This window comes from Lissotriton vulgaris, chromosome 3_2 (assembly GCF_964263255.1).
Source record: "Lissotriton vulgaris chromosome 3_2, aLisVul1.2, whole genome shotgun sequence".
Taxonomy (NCBI): Eukaryota; Metazoa; Chordata; class Amphibia; order Caudata; family Salamandridae; genus Lissotriton; species Lissotriton vulgaris.
In genome coordinates this window covers 214,118,694-214,143,470 of record NC_141690.1, presented here as the reverse complement: position 1 = coordinate 214,143,470, position 24,777 = coordinate 214,118,694, and the positions used below count along the sequence as shown (strand labels likewise).

Sequence of the window (24,777 nt, the reverse complement as noted above, 5' to 3'; positions counted from 1 at the left end):
GGAATTGTGCCATCAATAAAACATTAACTGAAAACATTTTCACTGACCTTTTGAAGTTCCATAAATATGAATTCATAATTGGACAACAGCTTCACAAACATTACAGGATATACTGAAATGGGGCATACAGACATTTGTCTGACCATTGTAAAACAGATTCCCAGAGTCAGGTAAGACCTTGTTTTATTTTCTGATTGGGCTAGAATAAATAATTATGCTGTAAATATCATCTGAATTAAACGAAGTTAAATAGACAGTAGAGAGAAAGGGATTAGTAGTCTGCAAAATAAATATTCCAGTTTAGTAGAATGTATTCACAGGGAATAATACATTTTCTGACATTCTGTAACTTAATGTAATTTCCTGAAGCCTAATATTTAGATCAGAAGTAAAAATTGAATTTAAATGATTTTATAGCAGCAACAATTAACAAGGCCAAATGCCACTAGACTTTTAAAAGGGGAATCCATTACCTGGTTCAGATGCTCCTCCAGTGAGAGGATACGATGTGGCATTGCTGCTAAATGAGGATGCAACTGCATGTTGTGGTCTCCAAGCCAAAGGATAGGGTGCTAAATGAGACAAAAGTTCAATTGAATAAGAAATTACTGTTAGGGTTGATACATACTCACCATTGTGACTCTTTATAGAGCACAATCGTACAGCCATGTGACTAGGAATGTATTCATATTATATATATATATATATATATATATATATATATACACACACACACACGCACACACACACATGCGTACGTATACACACGCATATACAGGCACACACAAATGTATCCATGTATAGCAGGTATGGGGGCCAGGCCTTGTAGAGGCGAAAATCTGACCCGACTTCAGAAATTTCTCGATTTCCAGTACTAATGTGTGATCACACTCTACATCCCTATATTCACGTATACCATAAATAAATATAGTTTTAAACTATTTATTAATTAAAAGAATAGTAACAAATTTGACTAAATGAGTAATGGGAGCCTTCTTCAACATGGTTGGGGGGACCAAGAGCGGGACGTGGAGTTCGTGGCTTTCTACTAAACATTAGAGTGCACTAGAACTGGTTTCTGTATTGAGCCAGTTGTAAATAAAATAGCCACAATACCTGAGATGAGTGCTCGTATCAACCTAACTTCAGGAAAATGCCCAGCGACATCCAGAATCCTCTTACAAATAGCTATTCAAGGACATAAATCACAGTTGGCCTCGAATATTTTGGAGCCAGCCATCATGAATATGATCCCATTCTCACTCCCTGGTTTTCAATAAAACAACAATGGAGTGACGAGACCTGATAACAGGCGATGAATATGTCCCAGATGTAAGTTACTGGACAAAAAAACGCAAAAACGCTGTATTAGCGATTATACTCTACACATAAGAGGATAATATTAGACTAGGAAGCATACAGTATATTATAATAAAACCCTCACTCATCAACATGGTTGATGACATGCTTCATCATAGGGTTTTTACCCGGGAGACAGAATGTCTCCCAAGTATGCTACCACGCCTGGGTTACAGCGGAGCTGGTATCAATAAGTGTGAAGTGACAATGTGTAGTGATAGGTGGATTAAAAAATGGTGGACTGTACTTCAATACAAACTTTTTAATAGGAAGTCAGGCCAGCATTATTAAAAATTAGTGAACGTACATTATTGAGCTACAATCCAGTCAAATATGTCCTATATAGATAAAAAGGTCGACATGTTTCTGTTTTGGATTTGCTAATTCAGCCAAGCTTTCATCAGGACCAAAAACTAGTGGAAATCCCTGGCGGTATACGCACCCTAAGGCGTACCCTAACCTTGGGACTGTGTATAGTGATAGAAAAACTCACCGTTTTACCCGGATGTTGGTTAGTCTTGGTACTCCCAGGCCTTACCTCCCCTCATTAGACCTATTTCAATCACGGGCCATGGACGTGATTGAAATAGGTTTAATGAGGGGAGTCGGCAAGGAGGAAAATATCCTTATCGTGAAAAATACCCCTGCCGCAGTACCCAAGGAATATTTTTCTTACTTAGTGAAAAGTGGTAAGGTCTGGGAGTACCAAGACTAACCAAATGTAAATGTAAATGTAAATGTGGGTGTACTTGTAAAGCGCACTGTGACTCCAAGGAGTATCCTGACGCAGAAGACCGCTGGGGAACCCGTCCTGGTTTTCCCTGTGAGATGGTCCCTTTCTGGGTATCTCCAAGGTGAAACCAGGCATCCCCGGCATCTGTGGGGGGCCGTTGTAGAGATGAGGCAAGCTTAATGCCCAGAGTTGCCGAGTGTGTTCCCTGGTTAGAGTAGGCACCAAGGTGAGAAATATCGAGTCCGTTTGACCCTGGTCCACGACCCACCCTGGTCCCGGGCCGTTCTCTGCTTACCGGTCTGCCGCCTCTAACCAGTGAGCCACACCAACCGTGAGGAGCCAGTGGAGGTCTCTCAGGTGGGTGGTGATGTGGCTGTGGCGGGGAATGTCAAGGATGAGGCGTGCGGAGGCATTCTGTATGCATTGTAGTCTTTTCTGTAGCTTGGCCGTTGTCCCTTCATAGAGTGCTTTGCCATAGTCGAGCCGGCTTGTGACGAGGGCTTGGGTGACAGTCCTTCTTGTTTCCATGGGGATCCATTTGAAGGTCTTTCGTAGCATGCGGAGGGTGTTTATGCAGGAGGAGGAGATGGCGTTGACTTGCTTGGTCATAGTGAGCGACGAGTCCAGGACGAACCCAAGGTTGCGTGCATGGTCGGTGGGAGTCGGTGCTGTGCCCAGGGCGGTGGGCCACCAGGAGTCGTTCCAGGCGAAGGGGGATGGTCCAAGGATGAGGACCTCCGTCTTGTCTGTGTTTAGTTTCAGGCAGCTGTTCTTCATCCATTCGGCGACGGCCCTCATTCCTTCCTGGAAGTTGTATTTGGTGGTGAATGGGTCTTTGGTCAAGGAGAGGATCAGCTGGGTGTCCTCAGTGTAGGAGATGATGTTGAGGTTGTGTGCGCGGACGATGTCGGCGAGGGGGCTAATGTAGATGTTGAAGAGCGTCGGGCTGAGTGATGAGCCTTGGGGTACGCGGCAGATGATCTTGGTGGCCTCTGAGTGGAACGGGGGTAGGCGGACTCTCTGGGTTCTGTCGGTGAGGAAGGAGGAGGTCCAGTCCAGGGCCTTTCCCTGGATCCCTGTGTTGTGGAGACGTGTTTTAGGGTGCGGTGGCAGACCGTGTCGAAGGCAGCTGAGAGGTCAAGGAGGATGAGGACTGCGGTTTCTCCGTTGTCGAGCAGGGTTCTGATGTCGTCGTGGCGGCAATGAGGGCGGTCTCTGTGCTGTTGTTGCTGCGGAAGCCAGACTGGGTCGGGTCGAGGGAGCCGTGGGTTTCGAGGAAGTTGGTCAGTTGCTTGTTGACTGCTTTCTCTGTGACAAAAGCCAGGAAGGGGAGCAGGGAGATGGGCCGAAAATTCTTGAGGTCCTTGGGGTCTGCTGTCGGCTTCTTAAGGAGGGCATTGATTTCAGCGTGTTTCCAACTCTCAGGGAAGGTGGCAGATTCGAAGGAGCTATTGATGATGTCTCGGAGGTGGGGTGCGATGATGGTGTCTGCTTTGTTGAAGATGTCGTGAGGGTAGGGGTCGGATGGAGAGCCGGAGTGGATGGTGTTCATGATCTGGGTGACGTCTTCGGTCTTGACGGGGGTCCAGCAACTGAGGAGGGCGGTGGGGGGCGGTGGGGGTGCTGGTTCTGCGGCTGGTGGAGGCGTCTGGTTTGTGAATCTGTCGTGTATGTCGGCGATCTTGCGGTGGAAGAAGGCTGCGAGGGAGTCGCAGAGGTCCTGTGAGGGGGGGATGTCGTTGGAGTTGGAGCTTGGGTTGGAGAGTTCCTTCACGATGCTGAAGAGCTCCTTGCTGTTGTGTGCATTGTTGTCTATGCTTTCTCTGAAGGCCGTTCTCTTGGCAAACAGGGGAACAGTCCAGCCCGACTGCCAAGCCAGGTCCTCCCTGGACTGGAAACAAGCATCCTAGGACTGGTTTCGGGCTTTCAGCCCTCATCAGCCAGGTTAGCTTGATTCCAGTGGCATGGAGAGCACGGGACTCACGTCTGAGCATACCCGCCCCACTCGGGTGACAAATGCAAAAACAACAGTTGATGGACAGAATGCAGAACAATGTCATATGTTCACCCCAGTACAGAGATCTAGGCCTAAATCCATTGTTTTCTTGCTCACCATACCATTCCAGTTTGAACCCAACCATATGCAAATCAGTCTTGGCCCTGTGCCCCATGGGAACAGTCCAGCCTGAACTGTCAAGCCAGGTCCTCCCTGGACTGGAAACAAGCATCATAGGACCGCTTTCGGCACTCATCAGCCAGCATAGCTTGATTCCAGTGGCATGGATAGCACAGGACTTACGCCTGAGCATACCCGTCCTACTTGGGTTGACAAATGCAAAAACAACATTTGATGGACATAACGTAGAATATTGTCATACGTTCACCCCAGTACAGAGATCTGGGCCTAAATCCATCGTTTTTTTGCTCACCATGGACGCTGGAGCCAGTTAGGTGACTAGATGGCCCAAATCTGGTGAGCTCCTGACAAGGCTTTAATTTCCAGCTTTGTCTGCGCTCCCCAAGGCGCTGTCTGACATGCCCAGTACTGCTTCCTGGAAAAGAGATTTGACTGGGGCACACATCAGCAGAGATCGGGGCAGAGCATACAGCCAATTGCGTGGCAATAGTCTTCAGGGGCTCACAGTGGAAATGGGCATTACCGTGCCGACTAATGGAATCAACATTGGCTATCTCTGGCACCCAACCCTATGCGTGGGCGACAGGATAAAGTACAGAGCAGAGAAGCTTTTGATGAGGTGCATCCTGGAGGATGTTGGAGCAGATAATAGTGACGTGTGTTCTCCTTTATCATTAAGGGAAGACCTCATTCTTCTTTAGTCTTGGGGATCGTGGAGTGTAGGTGGAAGGTTCTCTCCTGTAAACATTCCCATCCTGGTGCCCTTTAGGCAGAAAAGGAGTTGGGTGAGGCTACCATCTTGAATACCTCTTAAAACCTGCCCTGGTGTAGGAGTTCTGGACTTAAGTTGGGGAACTTTAGCATAACTTGTCACTGGCTGGACAATAGACAACACCTGACTGGGTAGAGGAAGATTCAACATGGCCCTGTAGTGATGCATCCATTTCTGATTGGGCACAAACTTATAGAAGCCCCCAGCCTCCTAATAAGGCCAGATCCATCCCCTTTCCACGGATCTACTGAGCCCCCGTTGCAAGGCTGCAAGTCTGTATAAAGGAGCCCTGAATGCAGGAATGCCAAAAAAGGATTGCCTGGAGTCCCAAATAGGAATTTATCCCAACGGATTAGGGACATGAGTAAGTGTTTGGCAAGGGAACTATGAGAAAAAGAAACTTAAAGCTGGGGACCCATTAGGCAAAATGACAGACTAGGTTGAGGTGGCCCACAGCAGGACAGACAGTTTGTCCCAATGTATCTTACATGGTCAAACAGACGTCTGCCGATGGGTTCACCCATTCACAGGCGGACTCACAGCTTTGTTGGGTGAATGAATCTCAGAAAAGTTATGTGTATTCATATATTGAGCCAGAAAGGGTATTTCAAAGAAAATTAAACAAGGAAAATGCGAAAATAGGCATCAAGTGAGGTCATAACCCTGGGGTTGCTCATGATGTGGAGCATCTAGGATATCTTGAGGAGCATGTCCCAGAGGTAACTCAACTGGAGAGAGTCTGCAGAAACCAAATTAAGACTGTTGACATTATGAGCCTGACTATGATGTCTGTGGAACTGCCAAAGTCAGGCCGTCAATGGCGGTCCCAATGCAATCCAGCCCATAGCATCCGACCGCCGTATTAGGATGCAGGCGGTCCAATCTCGACTGGTGGGGGGAAGACTGCAGTGTTCGACAGGATCAAGGATCCGTCAGTGCAGCACCTATTCCCTACAATGGGGCGGTGCCTGCTCAAACACCACTGTAGGGATAAGAATGTCCCTTTCTGATGGCCGTTTCATGGCAGTGGAAAAGTGGGGGGGCAGAAAGTGATTTTTTTGGGCCCCTAGTGGGTCCCCCTTTTTCCTCAGGCATTGGGCTACGTACCCTGTGCCCCATTAACATCCCTGCACAATGTATGATGCCTGCCACATAGTGCAGGGTTGTTTTAAATGTGTTTTTTTGTATTGCGGCTTGTGGTGCATTCCGTAACACACGCCACAATACAAAATCTACACGTTGCGACCGCCGTGAAGGTAGTTACATCATAATGTGGCCAGCGGGACCTCCAACTCCTAGTTGGGCGGTCCTGCTTCCGCGTCGGTGTCAACATCATAATCAGGCCCTTTGTTTAGGTTTCTTGATGAATAAATCATCTGCATGACACAATTAAATAACATAGCATATTCAGTAGTTGATTACATGGATTAATTTTACGTCTTGTGTCCATTTATTTCAACTCACATGTAGAGTCTCGCTTTGCCCAGAAAATAAAGTTAGCTGCCCCATTTATTGGAAAATGTAGAGATTACTATTACTATAGTCAAAACAAAGGTAAACACTCATTAGCATTATACTTAACCTTTTCTATACATCTATTATTGCATGATGTTTGCATAGCCTGCGCGTGTATTACACTTAGGAATTACACATGTATAAGCTTGTATATGGCAATACAAAGCATAATCATCTAAGAAATGTATTAAAATAGGTTTTTAAAAAATACTTGTCTGTTTTCATTTTCCTTATATTGACTCATTGAGTCACCGTGGATATCATGCTAGTATCGCTCTGGGAATTATCCCACACGGAATGGGTGCTATTAGTTGGTTTGTATGTGATTTGTCTTGAAAATGCTCTCACCTAATAAACACAGGTAATCCTAAAACAGGCTCTCGTCCCAGTCATGATGGATGCCCTCATCACTTGCTGACCTTGTGCATCAACGCCCAGAGTGCACAATATTAAATATTCTTTAACAGGAAAAAGTTGTATTTAGTTCATAGTAATGGCCGAAAATTAAATGGCACTTCTTCTTGAGACTAGTAAAATCAACACTCACTTTAGTGTGTGGATAATTAGTGTTAGGTGATATTTTAAAGTGCTGAATTAGATATATTTCTGGTGACATCTTCAGTGTAGTTATGGTTAGGCAGAGTCTCCATAGGAAAGGCCTTTTTAGGTTGTAGGCTACCAGACAGCATAGCTGTCTGGTTTGCTATAGACATCTTGGGGATGTTCGAAAAGTTGACATAGGAATGCATTCCGCTAGTTGCTTACCATTGGCTCTGCGGTGTGTAACTCACATTTTTTGGCTTTCTATTTTCTGGCTTTATCTGCTTTAGGCTTTCAAGCTTGTGTTCTCCCTCCCATTGCACAAACCTTGTTTACTGTATTCTTCCACATACTCACTTGCTGTGAACAGACCTTTAAATATTGTTCTTATCTTGTCAGATTTGCTGTGCATTCAAAGACAGAGGTTAAATATCAGGCTGTAACTTCCAGGAAGCATGGTCTTTATCTTTCTTTCTCTGACTTCAAAGTGAGAGGATTTGTATGACAATCATGTTGGTTATTGAGGGTCTGCTTGAGGAAGGTTGTACAGATGTTGTTTTTTTTCTAGCACACAACAACATTTAAATGTCTTTAAATGAACTGTGCTGACGATCAAATCAATAAATTGGATGTTTGCACTCCCACACATTATCATTTGTGTGCTGTATACGTTTATCAGTAAAACTGTATGTGAGTACAAAATAAAGGTAATTTCAATTGAAGATGTGCGGTCTATTATGGCAGTAGGCAAACATACCACACATACTCCATGTTACACCACTCAACTCTACTCTACATCACTCCAAGCCACTGCACTCTACTCTGCACCACTCCATACTATGCCATTGCACACTTCTCTGCACCACTTCACTCTCCGCCTCTCTACTTAACTCAACACCACTTCACTCTACTCTATGTCAATGTACTCTACCCTAAACTACTCTACTATGTCACTCTACTCCGTTCCACTGCACTCCATGCCACCTTACTTTGCAACAGTGCATTATATGCCACTGCACTCTGCCCTAGTGGACTCTACACCACTTTACTTAAAACAAATGCACTGTATGCCAATCTACTCTGCAGCAAATCACTCTAAAGCACTAAACTCTAAGCCACTCTATTCCTCTCTGGGTAACTGCACTCTGTGCCAATCTGTTCTATTATGCACCAATGTATACTCTACACCACTGCTGTCTAAGCCACTCTACTCTGCACCACTGCACTCTAACGCACTCTACTTTGCACCACTGCACTCTATGACGGGAAACAGCCTTAACAACGATGTGTTAACAACGAGTGGCCTTAACAACGACTCATTAACAATGACCTGCAATTGAACCACGGCCACATCAACAACTACTACATTAAACAACGAGTAGCCTTAACAACGAATATAAACACGAACACAAATGTAATGTTTTAATTTACCTTGTGATGGTTTTTATGCTGACGTGTTTTTTATAAATTCGCTTTAAATAGTGGATTTGGTTTTAATTTTACGTTTAATATTGCACAAATTAAGATAGCATTCTAGTTGGGACCACTTTCACAACACAGCTTCACGGTGTCATTCTGTGTGATATAGGCATTTTGCAATTTTAAAATCAGACTCTATAACTCAGTGCTGAAAAAAAAGAAGGTTGGTGTGGACTCCTGCATCAAGCAGCTACTGGAAAATTCATAATCATTTGAAGAACAGACCACCAGGCACTTCCGCTTTATTTATCCGATTGTAGCAGGTTTTTTTCAATCGCTACGATCGCCCTTTTCGCGAGGTTTAATACATTTATTTTCAAGAAAACCTATTATCTGCCATTAATAATGTAGCTCTGGGAAAGGCTCCGCAAAGAGTATTTTACTGTTTGATGACAACATCATAAAACAGGAGGGCCAGTTCGCAAAGTAAAAATAGATTTCCCTTTAAAAAAAAAAAACAATACCAGCAATATTTTTATTTAATACAAGGATGAAGAATAACAGTTAGTACCAAAGAAGAAAATTACATTAAAATCAGAAAGCGTAAATATTAGAATCGTAAAAAAAAAACACTGTAAGAATGGCATTTTAAAAGATAGCAGGTTTTCATTTACACAAGTTAAAAAATATGGGTAGATTCGGTTTGCACGTCAAAATAATTATTTTCGAGGTTCAGTTAAGTCGTGGTTCAATAACTTCGTGATTAGCATTTGGTCGTTGTTTAGCCTTTGTGGTTTAGGCACGCATGATTTCATAGGTAGTAATTTAATCATGCAACCCTCTATGACAGTGCACTCCATGCCACTCTATTATACACCACGGCCCTCTATGACAGTATATTCTGCAACACTGCACTCTCTGCCACTCAACACAGTTCACTGTATGCCACTCATATCTACTATGCCCCACTGCAATCTACACACTTGACTCTATACAACTGCAATCTACCCCACTGCACTCTACCCTGCCAATGCAGTCTATGCCATTCTTTTGCTCTCTGTGTAACATCACTCAATGCCATTCAGCACCACACCACTACAATCTACGCCAATGCACTCTACAACATTTTACTGAAAACCAATACACTCTACTACACTGTACTCTATGTTAATCTACTCTGCAGCACTGCACTGTATGCCACTATACTCTACTCTATACCACTGCACTCAATGCCCCTCTACTCCACACTATTTCACTCTACGTCACTTTACTCTGCACGACTGTGCTCTACGACACTCTAATCTGCAGGACTTACTCTATGCCATTCTACTCTGCACCACTCTACTCTGTGCCACTCTACACTGCGCCACTTTGCTCTATGCCACTGCTCTCCAGTGCTCAACGACAATCTATTCTACTGTGCACCACTGCACTCTACGCCACTTCACTCTACAACTCTCTACTCTATTCTGCATAGCTCGCCTCTATGCCAGTGTACTCAATTCCACTCTACTATGCATCAGTGCACTCTTTGGCTGCAATTTACACCGCTTCTCCTCACTCCACTCTGCAACACTCAAACTACTCTATATCACTCAACTCTACCCTGGAACACTCCACTCTATGCCACCTAAGTCTACTCGGTACAAATCTACTCTATGCCACTGCATCTATGACACTGCACTTTATGACACCCTACTACATTCTGTGCCACTAATCTATGCCACTAAACTCTACCACTTTCAATGAAAGTGTGCTCCATGACCATAACTTTACATGAATTTCTTAAATAAGAATCTTCATGAGTCTTCCTATTTTCATCCAAAAATTGACTTTTTATCTTTCGTTATTTTTCTAGATGAAAATTATTACCCCATGCTTGATTTTAATTCGAAAGAAGAATGTTTGACTATTATTTGCCAATTGTGTCTTTAAATTTTTTTTCTTATTCAAATTATATACACATTTTTACATATACATAGACTTTTTACAGATTACACCATGACAGTACAAGACAGTTTGTATTTGACATTATTGTGGAAAACATACAAAACTTTGACTTACCCAAATGTTACATTTACAGAAACATATAAATGCTTGACATTACTGTACTACATTACTTATATAAATTACTTATATACAGCACATATTTACAAACTCCTCACACCTGAAATCCTTTGAGGATGCATCCTGTGTGTCACAAAGCATCAAATATTATATCTAGTGTCCTTAGAATAGTTATAGTGGGGACCTAATTCCCTTTGGTCCTCTATATTATATGTGTATCAATACTGTTCTGTGGACCTATAGAGGTCAGAGCATTTGGTACTAGGCTGGGTTATCGTTCCAAAATGACCATTTCCGTGATGCAGTGCAGTTTGTGCACTGACTGTGGCATTAAATGCTAGCTTTTGGCCTCAATGCTGGTTATGCCGATGCGTTTCGACCTTCTAGGGTGGACCTGGGCTGTTGTTAGGTGGAAGGTCTTCTTCAGGGCAGATGTTCTGGTAGGACTAGTTTTCCTGGTTGATAAATGGGTTGGAGCCTTGTAATGTGAACTAGTCCTTAGATGGCTGTCTACCATGCCATGTTCAGGTGGCAGTGAGCCTTGTCAGGTTGCTTCTTTACTTTATTTCTTCGTGTTTCGGGAAGTTATGTTTCTTCCGTCCTCTTCCTCTTGTTGTATGGCGATGCTCCTATCATTCTGTTGCAACACTCTACATTGCACCACTCCACTCCACTTTCCTCTACCCTGAAATAGTGTACTCTACGCCACTGCACTTTATACCACAGCACTCTACACCACTCTGACCCACTCCACACTACGCCACTGCACTCTATGTTACATCACTCTATTCAAAACAAATGTACTCTGTGCCAATGTGCTCTACATCACTTTACTTAAAACCAATGCACCCGTTGGCAACTACTTTACACCACTGCACTTTACACCACTATACAACATTCTACTCTATGCCACTGCACACTACGCTCCTGCACGCTACCTTACTCTACACCATTGCTCTCTATGTCTCGGCACTCTTTGCCAATCTATTCTACTCTACACCACTGTACTCTATGTCACTGCTCCCTGCACCACTCTACTCTGCATCAATCTTTGCTATTGCACTCTACACCTCTCTACTCTGCATAACTGCACTCTATGCCACTGCACTCTATGGTACTCTACTGCACTCAACATCACTGTACTCTATGGCACTGCACCACTCTACTCTATGCCAATGCACTTTAATGCACTCTGTGCACTCCACTCTAGAGAGTCAGTGTACTCTATGCCACTGTGACACTCTTCTCTCTGCCAATGCACTCTACACCACTCTACTACACTCTGCACACTACACTCTACACCATTGTACACCACGCCACTGCAATCTACTCTGCACCGCTCTACTCAATGCCACTGCATGCTATGTCACTGCACTTGACGCGAATGCACTCTACACTACTTTACTTACAACCAATGCACTCTATGCCACTACACTCTATGCCAATCTACTCTGCACCACTGTACTTTACGCCACTTCCCTCCACGATACTCCACTCTATGATGCTCTACTCCATTAAACCCTGCTAAACTGACACTCTATTTCAGTCTATTCCACTCCACTCTACAGCACTCTACTCCACTCTATGACACTAATCCACTCTATGACAAACTACTCTTCTGTACACCACTTTACTCTACAACACCCTACTTCACTATACACAAAAATGAATAAGCCACTCTACACCACTCCAAAACACTCTATGATACTCCACTCTACTCAACTCAGACACTGTGCTCCACTCTACGCCACTCAACTCTATGCCTTTCCACTCTACGATATTCTACTCCCTCCCCAACATTGTACTCTACTCCATGACACCCCACTCCACTCCTCTCCACGCAACTGTACTGTATGCAAGTCCACGCCTTTCTACACTACTCCCTAACAATCCACTCTGCTCTACTTTTTGACACTTCATGGCAATCTCCTTTACCCTACTTACTTTTAGCGGCGCTAAACAGCAGCCACTCTGGTGTACAACTTTGCTAAAACATACTGGCAAATCTAATATCTTTAATAGTAAAATAGCTAAAAGCAACTCTCTCCAGTATCATGAGTTACCGTTTGCTGCTACAATACTATTGTTGCTAAATTGATGTGGGGGGAATACTTTAAATCATTCTTTTGCTTTCACTGTAAATTATTGGGTCATGTTGCTGGGAGTGGAGGGCAGAGGCCGTACTGATCAATTTTAACTGCTGCCTTGTTCAGAGCCACTTCCTGGTTGCAATAATTTCTGACTAGATCCGGCATTTTGGAGTGCAGTGTAGTCATTCTGCTTTAGTCGGGCCCGATACATAAGGCACACCACGGCGCAGACACTCATATCGGGCACGGCAAAGGCAAGCCCATCTGCATACATCTGCATCCAGATGTGAGCAAGGGCCAGAGACCCTGCTCATTTTTTAAGATGAGACGAACATTACTTCAGAAAAACTGTATCAAGTTGACACAGTTGAGGTAAATAATTGTAGGAATTTAATACAATTGCTTGATGTACCTACAACCTGCATGAAATGCAACTGCAAGGTAGGACATCAAACTACACCGATCATTAGAACCAAACATCCTAAAAAATCTCACCACTCTCATAAGAAGCAGATGTACCTATTGTACCCCAAAAGGGCCCTTGGTCTCATGCTTCATCATAGGGGCTTCCCGCCCCACTGCGGGACGGGCGTGCTACGAGTAGCGCCTATGCTGGAGCACTGTTATTGTAGTGCTATGTGTGGTGTATGTGTAGTGAGAGAAAGGGTCAGGGGTGGATAAGATGAGTGGGTTAAAAAGTACCTGGCCTTATAGACTAAAGGAATTTATTAGGTCATAGGCTGGTACTATTAAAATGGTAGTTTGGAGATATCACACGTTTTAATGTGCTGATACTCCTGGTCAAGTCAACATGTTTCGAAGCTACACAGCTTCTTCATCAGGACTAAAGATGATCCCTTTTCATGCAGAGGTAAGTGCTATGTACAAAGAGTGACGTTAAAATACAGTACCCAGTCGGTATTGTTATCCTGTAAGCTCTGTCAGTATTTCTGAAAGTAAACTAGAAACAGTAGGAGTCAGTGCTCAATGAGCCTTCTTTTACGGGTGGGGAGGAAATGGCCACTGTAATTCAGTGGTTAGGAAGTCCTCGACTCACGCCATGGTGCCTAGTTTTGAATATTAACAACCACTTGACAGCCAATTAGTATTCAGAGCGTGATTGGGAGGGTGCGCTTATGGTGCTCGCATGGTGTGCGCAGGGTGCGTGGATCCACCGCGCCCATAGATATATAAATAGTTTTAACTGTAATTTTCTCAGGAACTACTGAACGGATTTACACCAAATAAGCAAAAGTCTGAACCAAAAACTACTTCTTTGCAAAATTTGGTGTAATTCAGTTCAGCAGTTCGGACAATAGCTGCGGCTAAAGTTCCTACGGGAAATTGCATGGGGAAAACACGTTTCGGGACCCCCCTTTTTTTTTCTCGGCCCCCGCTTGACAAATCATCCAGAGACTTTCAGGATAAGAGTGGACCGGAGCTGGCCAAAAGTTTGGAAAATTTCACAAAGATTCATCAACCGGAGCCAAAGTTATTCCAAATAGAATGTTGCGAATTTCCTATGGATAATAAGTCCTAACTATAACTACCTACTGGCAAACGCCAGTAGGTTTGATATATATATATATATAAAAGTAACCTCTGGCAATACCATCCTTCACGGCCACAGCTTCCACCCTAACCACACAATAACAGCCATTCCATATGGGGAATTTTTAAGAATACATAGGTCTTGCAGTACTACAGCTATGAGGGACAAACATCTAGTAGAATGTAAAAATAGACTATTAGCAAGGGGTTATGATATTAAGAAACTGGAAATCAGTATGGCGAAAGCCAATCGTATAGATCACCCAACACTCCTTGACCCTCACAGACCTAAGATCAAAATCACCCCAAGAGAGGCGGAAGAACCTAATACCATACGATTGATAACGGGATATAGTCGCCAAGCACGACAAATATCCCAACTGATTAAACGTGAATGGCCTATCATTCTCACCGACAATGTCCTCAAAAATATTATGCCACGCACCCCCACTATAACTTTTAGACGAGCGTATGCGATGCGTAATGATTTGGTCAGCAACAACCCTGAAACTCCAGCAGATAACTGGTTATCCCCGCGTATGGGGTTTTTCCGGTGTATCAGCTGTCGAGCGTGCACGTTCGGAATAAATACTAAAACTTGTCCCACACCATTTGACACCAAACCAATAGTGCTTAAAGCCCACTACACATGCCGCACGGAGTTGGCAGTATATGTGCTCAAATGTAGTTGTGAATTAATCTATGTTGGAAGTACAAAGTCGGCAGTATATCTCCGCATACTCCAACATTTGAGGGCTATAGTGAATGCTGACCCTACGTATCCGGTGGCGCGGCACTTTCAACAAGTACACAATCAGAACCTTAACCACCTTAAGTACTTTGTAATCGATGCCATTGTGCCCAATGAGAAAGGAGGTGACAACGAAAAGCGCCTTAGACAGCTTGAGTCTAAATATATAATTTTGCTTAACAGCAAACACCCTGGGGGACTTAACACTGGGGAGGACCTGCGGAATTTTCTATGAAAAAAATTATTTTCTAAGAAAAAAATAATTTTCTATGAAAAAAATAAACTTTTACTGAAATAAGAACTCTTACAATGAATTGTGTAGCAATCATAGGAAATTAGTAATTCAATATATGAGGAAGGCATAGCGTATAATCAGTAATCAAGTAATCGGTTATTGTCCTTAAATCGCATCACTCATACCGTTTCTACCATCATTTATACTGTACTACCTATGTTTAAGGTATGATCATACAATCTAAAAACGAATATGATATAGGCAGTTCTAGAAATGGATAATTAATTAAGAAGAGACTTATATATACACAGATTTTCTTTTGGTCTGTGCTATAATTAAATGAATTACACAAAGTCACATAATGGCACGATTGTTCAAGGCTCTCGTGATTTTTTATATGAGTTGTCCTTTTTTAGCCTTCACACACTATTGGAGAACACCTATTTCATAGGGATTAGACTTATATACAATTATGAAATCCATGCTTGTTGAAAAATTTTGACTGAAATGTTTCCACAAATACCAAAGATGGGTTGGACATATAAAACTGACTTTAAGATATTGAGGTATTATACCAATTTTCAATGCCATATATATAACCCTTGTTTTTAACTTTCCACTCGCCAGTACCCGTAGGTACAGTCATAAGGAAGTTTAGTGGAAACTTTGGGGACAAATGTATTTGTACAGTTTAAATGGCAATATTGATATATTCCCAATGCGAATTAGTGGTATTGTTTGGGGACATATGTATTTGTACAACTAACATGGCTGTATATTCCAACCGAGCATAGTAATGTGTATCGTATAATCACAATGTTCAAATATAGAACCATAAAAGAAAGGAGATTACTATACACTATATAGATTATTTCTACTAAAATAATGTGCATATAAACAATAATGTATTGGTACAGTTATATTAGAGCACTTTTTTAGAAATATCCACAATGACTGATTTATGATCACTACGCCACACGGTTTTGATCGTATACGGCTCGTGTATATAACAAATGTAATCATTGAATGAATTTGGTTTTTATACATCAAGTGATTATCATGATATAATGTGAAATGCGTTAATGATTAACATTACGACTGTTTTCAGTGAGAGCAATATGGCGACTGCACTAACACAGACTGTAAGGGACGTATGTCTCATAGTCCTCTGTCTATTTCCATTATCTGCTGGAAAGGCGCGAAAGTGTAATGTTGTTGTTCCCTTTAAAAATATGGTGTCTCCAAATCCCTCCCATCAGTGAGCAAGGACGCCAGTCCGAAACGCGTCTGATGACTAGCACCACCACCAAATGAAATAAACCTTTGTGAAACAAGACAAAGTCTGGTGTGGGTGTATATCTGCAGTCCGTGTACCCGACGGTTGCTGGCGACAAGTTTGGAGTTTATATATATATATATATATTTATATATATATATATATACATACATACACACACACACACACCTATATATATACACACACACATATATATAACACATATATATCATGGAATTTTGGGAGGGATCCAATATGGAATGGAATGCAGTATTATCAGGAGTTGGACTACAGGCTTTGAGAAACAAGCATCTCATTCTGTGCTCATTACGTTTTAAGCTGCTATACACCATCCATAATACGATGAACGTTAAATCTTTGCAATAACAAAGAATGACCTGTGGGGGCCATTACACTTTTATCGCAAATGCATAGATAAAGGTGAGACCAAGGAAACATGATGGCAGCACCTACAGATTAAAAGTGGAGATTTGGGGCTCCCCGTTGGTAAAGTGCTTCGGTTCTTAAAAAGAACACTGGCTGCAGGTATAGGTGGGCTGGATCATTTTGATCCCTGTGCAAATATCTGTTTGTGCACGGATCACAAAAGAAGCACAAAAAATACTGCACCTATAATTGCCTGGGGTAATAAAGTCTGCACCCTCTGTTTAAATTTCAGCAGGTCAATGCTACTGAAATTTAGTGGTTGTGGGTTGGTTGGATGAGGCCTGCTAAATACTTGTGTGCGAGTATTTTGGATTGACATGTTGTGCACAGTTTTTAGTTAAAAAATCATAATAGTGGAATTTACCAAACCTAACAAATTCTAAACCCGTGTGTGATCAATACCATTTACCCTGACAGGGGGTCTCTACTGGGGTAGTGGCAGTGAAGAGCCACCTCCAGTACCATATATTTGTGGGTGTACTAAGGCACTGTTAATGAACTTTTCCGTGAAAACAGCTCCCTTGTTCAGTTGTATAAAGGATTGACCGAGGAAGATAGCTGACATCCATTGGTTTGTCTGAGGATTTCTTGTCGTGGCAAAGGCGAGCGATGAGACCCCAGTCCCCACATTCGAAGTACTGGGGACCCTGATGAATAGGTGCTTCAGGTTTGAAGAGTCAGGGTTTTGGGTCGTGGTCTGGTTAGATTCTTTTTTTCGTATTTCCCCTGGTTGGAACATACTAGTTTCTCTGCCTCCCAAGGAAGGGTATGAGGCTGAGCACAAGAGAAGGTGGTGGCCATCTCAACTGCTTGTTCAGTGGTAAGGTGTTTATGTTGGCCATCTCAGTACTCCAATTGGGCAGCTATTATATCCTTGAACAGGTCTCAGTCGGCTTGCACCAAGGTCATCTGGCGCTCCAAGGCCCATTCCAGCGGCTCTTGGCTTTTTAACAGGTGCTGTATTAATGCGTCTATAATGTCTGTACTAATGGCAAATTGCCCTCATTCTCCACCACTTGTGAGGGATTGGAATGAATGAAACAGGCAGCGCGGGGAATTTCGCAACTTTTTTTTTCTTTTATTTATAGTATTCAGTATACAGTATATGCTCTGTGCCAGGACTTCTGTTGGGATAATGTTTCTTATGCCTCTTCGGTACGCCTTGACTTCAGGGTCCCGGGTCCCGTCTTCTTCTGGTTTAGGGTGGCTGGTCCTCAAAACAAAGAGATGAGGGGCATTCATGAGAGAGCGTAAAGGGTGTTAGCAACCCAAGGGAAAAGGAGTGTGGGTTCACCATGTGCTATCGTAGTGTGACCTAGGGACGTGCTCTGGTGAAGGGAGGGTAGTCGGGTGGACAATGACTCTGCCTTTAGGGACGGCAGCGCTGGCTTTCTCCCTTCTCCTGGCCCACCCTGAGAGCCGCTCACAAACCTGTGAAAGCCACGCTCCTCCAGGAGTGTGGCGGGGCGAAGTGCAGGGTCGTTGGCCTCCAGGCACTCCCAGGCTCCATTCTCATCACAGGAATGAACAGCAGGCTCCTCTCGACTCGCGCCTCTGCTTCCTCTTCGCGGGCTGCTGGTTCTGTATTCCTCAACAAAAGGCGTCTTCTGGGGACTCGCTTTGCCAGCACTGATGCGGGCTCGTCCCTCTCTCGCTCATTAGTTCCTCATCCCCGACGATGGATGCAGGGACATCCGGAGAGCATTCCCAAATAAAGGAGCATACTGTGAAGAAGAGGAACGCTTCTCTGGTACAGAGGTATGTGCAATTGTCCAGACTTGGTTATCCGATGGCTGTAATGGAAGAAGAGAACCCTGTCCATGAGGGGCACACCACCAGTCATCATCAAAGTCCCGATCCGCCCAGGGGCTACCCAGTCCATGACAGCATGTTTGTGCGAAATTGGGTTGTTGGTTTACTGGGATGTGAGCCCAGATCAAGCAGTAACCACAATACTTGTCAGGGTGAGGCATGATCAAACCCAACATGAACCTGTATTAACCCCTCTGGTAACTTGGCACAGAGCAGGCAGGCTTAACGTAGAGGTAATGTGTAAAGTATTTGTGTAACACTTCAAAAAGTAATCTAGTGAAAATCGAACACAAGAAAAATCCCACACCAATTTAGAAAAAACTGAACAATTAACAAAAGAAGAGCAAAACAGTAAAACTCCAATTAGTGAACCGGAGATAGGTAATTTTAAAGATTTCAGTGCAAATAGTGGCAAAAGGCACAAATCGCCAACTGTAGTTATCTGGTCGTGCCGGATTGGGACAAAGTCACAAGTTCAGGCCGACCACAATGGAGCGTAGGCCACCTACAGAGACCCACTTAGTTCCACAGAACACCATATCTTAAATGCTGGTGCACGATCTGCAAGGCGTTTTTTTTGCAAGGCTTTTCGTTGTCAGGTGTCAAATCTGATGAAGCATTGCTGTGAGGCTTGGCAGCACTTTGCGTCAGTTCCAGTGAGCTGTGCAGCATAGTCGGTGGGGCACTGCATAGCTTTGCATCGGTTTCAATTTAGCTGTGAGGCAAGGCTTTGCAGGGTTTTACGTTGCTCTGCGTTGATTCCATTGAAGCTGGCAGCTATGTGATGAGGCTTTCAATGGCTTCACGTCACTTTGTGTCACTTTGCGTTGGTTCCGATGGGGACCACAGCTAGGCTTGGCAGAGCAAATTAAGGCCCACTTCCAAGGGTCTAAAACTGGGGTGGCACCACCTGGGAGGACAGGAATCACAGATGGCAGAGTCCAGGTGCTGGGTTAAAGGTTGTTGGTGTTTTCTTTTTCTGAGGCTCAAGTCAAGAGGCCAGCCAGCTAGCCCTTGGAGTCACTCTGAGGGGCTCGGTTCAGAGATGTAGGCCCAGTTCTTCTCTCCCAGGCAAGAGGCAGCAGGTCAGCACAGTAGAGCAGCAGTCTTTCAAAACAGTAGTCCTTCTGAGCAACAGTCCAGCAGAGGGGCGGTAACTTCAGCAGCATTGCAGTTTTTCTACCTGGCTGAGTATTCACATATCTAAAAGTATATTAAAGAGATGGTGTCTGAAGTCCAATATCTATTCCCAGTTATGTGTTTGAAGTGGGAGAAACTTCTAGAGGTTTACCTTTGAAGTCCACAGGCATCCTGCTTCCCTTGTCCTGGCTCCAGACTAAGTACAGGATGTATGCAGCTCTTTGTGTAGGGACATGGTACATCCTATTTAAGTCTAGGTAAGGTTGTGCCCAACTCCGCTCTCCCATCTTGCCAGTGATGGCTCATACTGGCACACCTAAGCTCTCTGTTGTGTGCAGTTGTCCAAGAGGAATACACAAAGCCCAACTGCCAGCTACACCCAGTCATGTGAGCCAGACACAGGTTGCAAGCAATGAAAGGCTAAGGCAGGAAAATTCCAACTTTATAAAGGGGACATTTTCAAAATTGCAATTTTAAATCCAACTTCACCATAAGTAAGAATTTTTCATTACGATTTGAAAGACCCCAAACATGAACAGATAGTTTGTTCCCATTTGAAAATGATAGCTTTTTAAATGTAATAAGCTAACTCCAATATCATCCCATGGGAGAGGAAGGTCACATAAGACTAGCATGTCATACTTTTTTAAAAGACTGCACCCTGCCCTCTGGGTCGACCATCAACCTATGCCGCCCCTCACGGGTGCGCGGAGGGGCGGCATAGGTTGATGGTCGATATTGAACATCAGAAACTAATACGTTTCGGGCTTTGTGACCTCTCCCCTCAATCCCTGTGCAGCCAATAATCCCCCATTGAGGAGTTTTTTGCATTTTAATGTAACCACTTCTGGGTTACATTTTCTTTACCCACTTAGCAAATTGCTATTTTGGGTCCAAAAAGGATTGCAGGTATGGCAGGGTGTTAGTGTACCCTGACCACCCAACTCCTTTTTATTTTTTGGTCCTGAAGAAAAACCGGCAAATCCCCTTGTTGGTTTGAAACATGTAGACCTAACACATACCACAGATACATGTGGTCCTAATTAAGCCTTCATTGTATCGACATACACTGTTTTTAGCATTGTCCAGTAGTCTTAGAATAAATAATCTTTGGATAAGTCATACCAGGACAATTTTTAACTCACTGACTTTTTTTCTTTACATTCATCACATACCCGCTCCACTGTATCTCAGGTGTTGCAGCACACCTTGACGGCACTCAGCTGTCAAGGTGGCCCCGATGATGAAGCATGTCACCGACCAGGTCGGTGAGTGAGGGGTTCCTTAAAAACAAAGAAGGACTTCTTCTTTTTCTACATTAGAGTCTCATCCCACCGATATTGGTTTCCTAGCCTTATCTTTGGTGGTACTCCTTATTTTGTCATAAGAGGATCACCACAATTCATTTAGGAACCCCCTTCCAGTCAGGATCGCTTTTGAGTGAAGGGACATTCATGTGCGTATGACTATCAACTAGGGAGGACATGTCCTTTCAAACCTCCGTTGCGGACCTCTCAGCCCACCTGGGAACTGCGTTTCCAGGGTTTTGTGTTTTCCATACCTGTATATCTACACCTGTTAGGGTATATTTAAACATAAGGGTGTTAGTTGCTTCAGTGCTGGACTCGTCTTGGATTGTAGTCATTACTGATCAAATTGGTAACAGGTGATGAGGAACTAGGATAGAGACTAGTATATATATGTAGTCTTATTTTTTAGAGATAAAAGAAATTAATTGAAGATTTTTTAAATCTAAATTACAAATATGTCATAACTTTTATGTTTCATGTTGTTCTGCTATTAATAATTTGTATAATTTCTTATGTAATAATGATGCAGCTTAGGGCCCTATAAATGATATTGTAATCTTCTATGAGATGGGGGTAATGCATACAACTATAAATAAATCAATATTGTTGTTTACCTATTTCTAGAATGTAGCTTCCACCGTCCAAAGTATCATACCAATGTACCTGTGCGGTGTTTGATAAGACTTGAGTGAATGTTATAAATTAAACATAAATATATATTTCAAGATAAACCTGTTTGATGTGCTTCCCTCGCGGTTAGAATAAACATCAATGATATTATTCTCCAGGGTTAAGAAACTTGGCTTACATGTGCTTTATTCCAAATAGGTGTAAAGATTTGAGGAGTCTCACAACCTTCTTATAAGTTTATTCTGATACAGCATCTCCAGCTGATTCCCAACATTCTCTCACTAGGTCAGAAGTGATCTCATTCCATTCCATGCTGCCAGCATTACATGTGTTTACACATCGTCCCCCTTATAATATTTGAACAGAACTGAGAAATGAACATACATGGAACATCAGATTACAAAATATAACAAAGCTCTACATTAATATTATCAAAATGATTAGACTAAATATATCATATATCAACATATTTCATCTCATTAATGTAGGGACATTATCCCTGAATTCTACAGATGTCTTCCATACTCCTTGTAGAACCATTCTCCAAGATTACAACAGTGCGTATGACTTCTTTCACCCTGCACGGAACAGAATATTTCCTTTCCCCTTTGCAAAAAAACACTTTTTTCCTCACGACCACCCAAACTCCCGGTCTTACACAAAATTGTTTCACACCCTTCCTTTCATAATAATACATCATGTGTTTCTTCTGTGATTTTAAGACACTCCTTTTTATTTCCTCACGATTGACTTCAATCTTCGTTGCCACTCCTCTCAACCATACAGGGCACTCTTTTACCACTGGCTCTTCCTTTAAAGGACACAAATAGAGAGACTCATGTTACAGAGTGAGGAGTTGGCCTGTCCCCCCACATCATCCTTCTCCATTCCCTCGTCCATTGAAGATGATTAGCAAGAGACAGTTGTATATTGTCAATCACCAATCGGTTTCCTCTCTTGACCAACCCATTAGCTTGAGGTTGGAAAAGAGCCACTTTCTCATACACAATTCCCATGCCAAAGAGATAGTTCGTCATTTACCTGGATAGGAACTGCACCCCATTATCTGACACAATAGTTTTGGGTATTCCTTTCTCCATGAAAACATCCTCCAAAAATTCAATAACACTTGAGGTATTCACTTCCCCAATAGCCTTGATTACAAACCATTACTTATGGTAATCCACCAAGATTAGGATAAACTTATTTCTTAATCCTAACCTAGATATAGGTCCCAAGAAATTAACGGGCAACTTTTCCCAAGGTCTCTCTGGTAAATTCATGACTTCTAATGAAGGCTGTCTAGACACGTTGGTCTTGTCACTGTTTGCACACGCTGCACAATTCTTCACTTTTTCTTGCACATCCCGATCCATAGCAGATGATTAGCTCAGTTTTCTTTGCGCAATTCCCCGGCCTAGGTCTACCTCGTGAATGATATCAAGAATTCTCATTTGAATACCCTAGGGAGGAACAAACTGACCTCTCCTCATTAGCTTGCCACCAACTATACTCAGCTCTTCCCTGACTTTACAATACTCATGCATATGACCACTAACTCCATCCGTCTCTTCCCATCTATACACAACTTTCACTTCAACTTCTTTAATTACATCATCTTCTTGCCCTTCAATCGCCCATTCTTATGCGATTATAGCCAATTCTCCATTTACAAACACCCCATCTCTGGGCCCCACCTCGGCAATGATGTCCTCAGTCTCCACATTCATTTTCATCTTTGATAGATAATCCGCTACAACATTTTTGCTGCCCTTCACAAATTCTACCTCATTATTATAATCCATTACTGATAACAACCAACTAGTGATGCGCAGTGTGACATTCCCTTCCAAACCTCTTCCACCCTTGAAAATAGAGGTTAAAGGCTTGTGATCCGTTCTCAGTTTGAAGGGGGTTCCCCACACATAAAACCTGAAACTATGGAGTCCCCAACAACAGTCTAAGGCCTCTCTTTCCATTACAGAATACATGGTTTCTGCTCCTCGCAACCTTCTAGATGCAAACCAATCATATTTTCTATTCCATCTTTGACTTGCTTCAACCCAGCACCAATTCCTACCTAGCTAGCATTTGTTGTAATATACGTTTTTGCTGTCAAATCAAACTGTACCAATGTAGGAGCATGAGTAATACTCTTCTTTATTTGTAAAAATGCACTCTCACACTCTTCATTCCATCCAAACGTAATCCCTTTCTTCAATAATCTCCACAAAGGCTCAACAATTTCCGTAAACTCCTTTACAAATTTGGCGCAGTATTCTGGCAGTCCTAGTGTCACTATGCTCTTTTACCGATTTATACATTTAGCGCGAATAGCATGTCCCAGATAGGTATCTTCTGTTTGATTTGACACTTTACAGTCAAACTATATTTCTGTAACCTCACCATTACTTCCTCAAATAATTTGTCATGTTCACAGATATTTTTCCCCTCAATGAGTATGTCATCTTGAAAACATAGCACATGATCCAAATCACCAAAGATAGTTTTCATTATTCTCTGAACTACCGCAGAGGCTTAAGCTAGCCCAAATGGCATTCTTTCGTAACGGAACGCACCCAAAGGAGTAACGAAGGATGTTAGATGTCTAGATTGCGCATGCAAATCCACCTGTTGATATGCAGATAACATATCTAGAACACTGAACGCAACACCCCCACCTTCCATCGTTAACATTTTTGAGATGTTAGGAAGTGGTTGTCTGTCTACCCAAATACATTTATTCAAATCACGCAGGTCAACCGAATCTTCCATTCTACTTTGGGTGCCACCACAATTGGTGCCAACCATTGAGATGGGTTTGATAATTTGTGGTTTCAATAGCTTATCAAGTTCTTCCTTCAAGAGCTGTCTCATAACATTAGGAGTATTCCTTACTCTAAGCACCACAGGTTTATTTCACTCCTTTAATATGATCTTGTGCGAAAACCCCTTTAACAAATCCAACTTATCAGAAAATACTTCAGGATACT

General features: G+C 42.9%; 1 long non-coding RNA gene across 1 annotated transcript in view; it reads right to left on the bottom strand.

Moving 5' to 3' along the window:
* Window positions 1–473: 473 nt before the first annotated feature.
* LOC147725544 (uncharacterized) overlaps window positions 474–24,777 on the bottom strand; it is a 331,146-nt gene continuing 306,842 nt past the window's right edge. The window contains exon 3 of the long non-coding RNA XR_015309786.1: window positions 474–572. This is a non-coding gene — a long non-coding RNA (uncharacterized LOC147725544). The remainder of the gene's footprint in view (window positions 573–24,777) is intronic.